Here is a 5533-nt window from a genome sequence, read left to right as displayed (position 1 = left end):
GTGTGTCCAGGTGAACTGTGGACCCAACTGTGGATCCAGCCCATCTGGCTTCAATCTGGTGCTGGTCCGACGCAGCAAAAAGCACTGTGAGCATCCAGCAGCAGCTGGGCTGGTGTTGGTGCTGATGTGGTTTGGCTGGTGTTGGGTCGGTGTTGGGTTGATGTGATGTTGGTGAGAGCCGGCTGGTTGGGTAGGTGTTGGTGGGTGTTGGTGCTGGTGTGGTTCAATTGGTGTTGATGTTACACTAATGTGGTTTGGCTGGTGTTGTGTTGATGTGATGTTGGTGAGAACCCAGCTGGTTGGGCTGGTGTTGGCGTTGGTGTGGTTCAATTGGTGTTGATGTTACACTAATGTGGATTGGCTAGTGTTGGGTTAGTGTTGGGTTGATGTGATGTTGGTGAGAACCCGGCTGGTTGGGTCGGTGTTGATGGGTGTTGGTGTGGTCCGGTTGGTGTTGGTGGTCCTGCTGCCGTAGTTTTGCTGGTGATGATGAGAGAGAAGCCATTTTACCCGGGGTGAGGCGTCGGCTCTGCCCCCTGAGAGCTCGTGTGTGCAGGAGGCACGTCTCCTCTCGCTGCATTCACAGGGGTGATCAGCTCTGGGTCTGAACTGAAGCACTCACACTCAATTCAGTCCCTCCCTCCTTTCACCCATACACTCTCATCTGCTCGGGCACTGGCTGTCACACACACACATACACACAAACACACACACACACACACACACACACACACACACACACACACACACACAAAGGCATCTGATCTGCCACACATGTAAATCAAGCCTATCTAAACCTTTTCTCCTGAACACAAGCAGCTCAGGCCAGAGCCAGAGCTAATGAGGTTGTGTATGTCTCCCTCTGAAAAGGTGTGTGTGCGTGTGTGTGTGTCTGTGCGTGTGTGTGCGTGTGTGTGTGTGTGTTTGTTTGTGTGTGTGTGTGTGTGTGTGTGTGTGTGTCTCCATGTCCTTCAGTCTGAGCATGCTTTGATTCCATCTCTGGGAGGTCCATTGACTCACATCCATACCACAGCCTTGATACATTCTGCCTCATCACTGATTAAAAGCGCAGCGGCATGAGTTTGTTTGTGTGTTCGTTAGCTCTAACCAGGGACAGACGGCAGCACGTCTCTGTCTCTGTGGGTGGATTTCCGTCTCTGAAGAGTTTTGCAGTGAAGTGTTTCGGGGCTGTTTGTGGTGGAAGTTTTTAGAAGACTTTTTTTTAGCATCTATTTTCTACGGATGTTTATGGTGCATATTTCCTCTCTTACCTGGACCATGTACAAAAGACATCAATGACAAAGATGGAAAAGATGCTTTGTACCAAATTTAGCTATTAGCTTATTTCCATCCGAAGACTTAGTGGATATTTCTTTGGGGCAGATGATCTCTGAAGACCTTGTCAGTTGGTTTTGTCTGTGGATGATCTCTGAGGACCTCTTCAGTTGGTTTTGTCTGTGGATGATCTCTGAGGACCTCGTCAGTTGTCTGTGGATGTTTTCTGGAAACTTCCTCGGTGGATATGTTTTGGGCAGATGGTCTGTGAGGATGGCCCTGATGGGTATGTGCAGCGCAGCCTCCCAGCGGCAGGATATCTGCAGATGAAGAGTGGGCGTGATATGGAGATTAATGCAGCAGATTTATCAGATAGAGAGAGGATCCCCCCCATACACACACATACACACACACACGCACACACACACGCATACACACACACAGAGCCACGTAAACGAATGGAGCCCCCCTAAAGAGATTTTATTACCTTAAAATAACGCTTCCAAAATCCTTTTCGCTCTTAGGGGGGCAACCCCCCCCCCCCCCCCCCCCCCTGGAAATCTAAATGGAAAATAGATGCTACTTACAGGAATTCGGAGCTCTCTTTCAGACTGCTGTCGATGCATTCCAGAGTTGTTTATAGTATAACACACATATATACACACACAGCCATGTGAACACAGGGAGTGGATTAAACACACACACACACACACACAGTGGTGGTAAGCATACAGTGAGGGAAAGTGAACTCCACAGTTCCGTATTGAACCCAGAGGAGTTGTTGTTGTACCCAGAGGAGTGTGTTGTACCAGGTGAGAGAGACCAGGGAGCCTGCATGTCAGGGAGCCTGAATCCCAACGAGAGAGATGCTCCACTGATGTGGAGCAAACAATCTAAACAACAGGTTCATAGTGAAGAACCCCAGGGATTGTGTGTGCATTGCAATTTTTTGCCAGGTTTAGCCTCAGTTATGAATTAAAAAGTGTTTATAGAAAATATAAGTATAAATATAAAGAATAGAAAATGGGGTTATCTATCTATCTAGTGAGTGACACAGTCAGTTACTGTGCTAGGGTCAGAGCGTGACATTCCTGCCTATCGAACAATACGTTTCAGTTTCTTTTTACACCCACAGCTTCCTAGCCTGGAGATTCCAGACCCAAATCCGAAAGATTAAGGGTCTGGCCACGAATAATGTAATGGCTCAACTCGAGGGGCGGCACCAAGCATGCATTTGAAAATATCACTGCACGCAATTGGATAACACCATATACGATCAACGTTTACTGAATGATTCCAGACTTCGACTGTCATCTGTTTAGCTTGCTTCTGGCCCACCTATAGACAGATGTGATTGGTTCCCCGCGATACAAGAGGCAAAAGTATTGTGCACCATTATTCATTGCCTTGCTGAGCAAATTGATATTGTGCTCCCGCGAACTCTTGATTCCCATGGTAACAGCTTCCTTTCCCTGAAATGAAATCGCTGAGTCATAGGTTTTACATGAAAACATGTAATGCTTAATTGTAGACTGCAGCCAGCCAAATCCGTTTTATTACTTTGTTGGCTGCCCATCTGTTGGTGTGTGTGTGTGTGTGTGTGTGTGTGTGTGTGTGTGTGTGTGTGTATGTGTCTTTTCTGTATGCAAACATAATAAACACATGGCCTGCTGCAGACAAGCTATTATCATCATAAATAGAACTGGACTGTGGACATTATAAAGGCAAAGACACAAAACAAGTTTCAATGTATTTTAATGTTCAATACATTCATAATAGAAATGCAGTCTAACGTGTTCACTAATTGCATCAAAATGATCAAGGAACAGTTTTTTAATAATATCATGTTTAATGTAATGTTTTTATTTTGATGGCAAATAACCTCATGACGAGCGGCACTTCTGCCATTGTCTGAGTGGCCCTCTAGGCAATTTTCTAGTCCCCCCTCCACACACACACATACACCGAAAACGAAACGGAAAAGAACTGCTAAGAATTCTGAGATCTTTTTCTACAGACTGCTGTCGGTGCATTCCTTGCATATTATTATGTTCATACTTTTGTTGCAAAATACGCATATTTAGTTTTTTCATCATAGTAATTTTTGCGCTTGTCAATAGGGGGACCCTGAGAGCAAATCTTGTTAAGGGTGCCTTTAATGTAATGATACAATACTTATTGGTAAAGAGGGTATTTAGATTAATTCCACTGGTGATTAAGAATCTAAAATCTGCATTTGGAGAGCTCAGCAATTTCCAGACTTTTTCTGGTTTCCCCGGACGGAGAATGCTGTGGTTTCGTTGAGCTTGAGTTTTCATTGTTTGTTTACGGTCAAGAGCACAGTGTGTGTGTTCTTGCTCTTCAGGCGGCCATGAATGTGTGATGTGTTTGAATGTGGTTAAATTATTGATTCAAATCTTTTATTAAACACACCAGACACCAGTGGATAACATGCCTGTTGAGCACATTTTGATCATGCTACTTGATGCTCCTGCTTACTCCAGAGTTGTATTTTGCGATCCATGAGGCTTGGCCATGGAGCTCAATACTCAGGACAGTAACACAGTTGGACTCCATTTATTCTTAGTTTCACGGGCAGTAGTGCCCTGATTTTGAGGGACTGGAAGACAGCTTTCGTAATGGCATGACTGCAGGACAGCTTCAGATGGGAGAAAGATTCAGTACAGACATCACTTGGGGACAGCTTCAGTAAGATGAGGAGAAGATTCAGTACAGACATCACTAACAGCTGAGAAGATTCAGTACAGACATCACTAACAGCTTCAGTAAGATAAGGAGAAGATTCAGTACGCACATCACTAACAGCTTCAGTAAGATAAGGAGAAGATTCAGTACACACATCACTAACAGCTTCAGTAAGATGAGGAGAAGATTCAGTACAGACATCACTTGGGGACAGCTTCAGATGGGGGAAAGATTTAGTAAAGACATCAGTGGACAGCTTCATTTATAAGGTGAACAGCAAAGGTGCATTCCCCCAACAAGTCAATGAAGAGTCATGGAAAAATGACTCATTCACACATACCCACACACACACACACACAATAACCAACACCACCTTCAAACACACACAGAGACTCACACACATATAAACACACTGTCTCTCTCTCTTACACACACACACAGATCGGCACACAGCACCCTAAAGGTTGAAAGGTTAGTTTAACAGAGGACGCCAACTTAGATAGATAAATAGATAGATAGATAGATACTTTATTGATCCCCAAGGGGAAATTCAAGGTCTCAGTAGCAGACATCACACGCAACATGCACTTATTTACACCAGAAAAACTAATATCACGGCTTGATATTACTTTTTCCTGATTTATATACATATAAGTAATATAAAAAACTTATAACCAAACACACAACACACCATTTATGTAGCCTAACTCAATGTTTCTGATGTGAGGTATGGACTCTGCTGTGAATATTAACCAAAAGTTTCTGTTCTGAGTTTGCAGCCTCACTCCTGGAGGTGAGAATGAGGTGAGACACCCCACCACCCCACAGAGCAGGGAGACCAGCAGGGGCCACAGTGAAATGTAAATCAGAAACACACACACACACACACACACACACACACACACACACACACACACACACAGCAGATTGGATGGAGCCATTATAATGAAATCTTTATATTAATGATTTAATTAACATTCATTATGTATATCTCGATGATTAATGGCAATAGCCTGGCGTTGAATCCTGAAGTAGATGAATACTTGGACTGATTCTGCTGAATAGCCCATCCATAACGCACACAGTTAATCTGCTGGAGAAGGACCTAGGCTTAGCCCACGATTTTTTCTTGAAACAAGCCTGACATAACATGAATTAATAACAGGCTATCTCTGTTTCTTAGAATATCAAACAATAGGAGATCAAGTTACTACTGTTTATTGTGCATGCGGACTGCGATATCCTACTTCCTGAAGCGCATCAGGTGTTTGAATATCATCACCAGTGCAGTTGCCCCAGCGCGTTGGTCTGGATCACCCCAGCTTTGCACACACCTGCACGTTAAATAAATACATTTTCCTAGATGGAGGTTCCGGCACGTAGCAAAGGTTTCGATTATGATCCGTTTTGCTTGGTGGTGGGGTAGGGGTTGGGGTGGTGGTGGTGGGGTGGGCACGGTTAGTCGACGGTGGGAGCTGAGCAGGGTGTGTGCGAGGCGGAGCCTCAACCCCCGCCCCCCTCTGCCACTCTCCCCTCTACTCCTCTCGGACTT

Source organism: Alosa pseudoharengus, unplaced genomic scaffold (assembly GCF_046254945.1).
Source record: "Alosa pseudoharengus isolate Yale_2024_CS ecotype anadromous, Long Island Sound unplaced genomic scaffold, YU_APseudo_1.1 YU_APseudo_1.1_scf_18, whole genome shotgun sequence".
Classification (NCBI taxonomy): Eukaryota; Metazoa; Chordata; class Actinopteri; order Clupeiformes; family Clupeidae; genus Alosa; species Alosa pseudoharengus.
Note: the sequence above shows the minus strand (reverse complement) of the source record.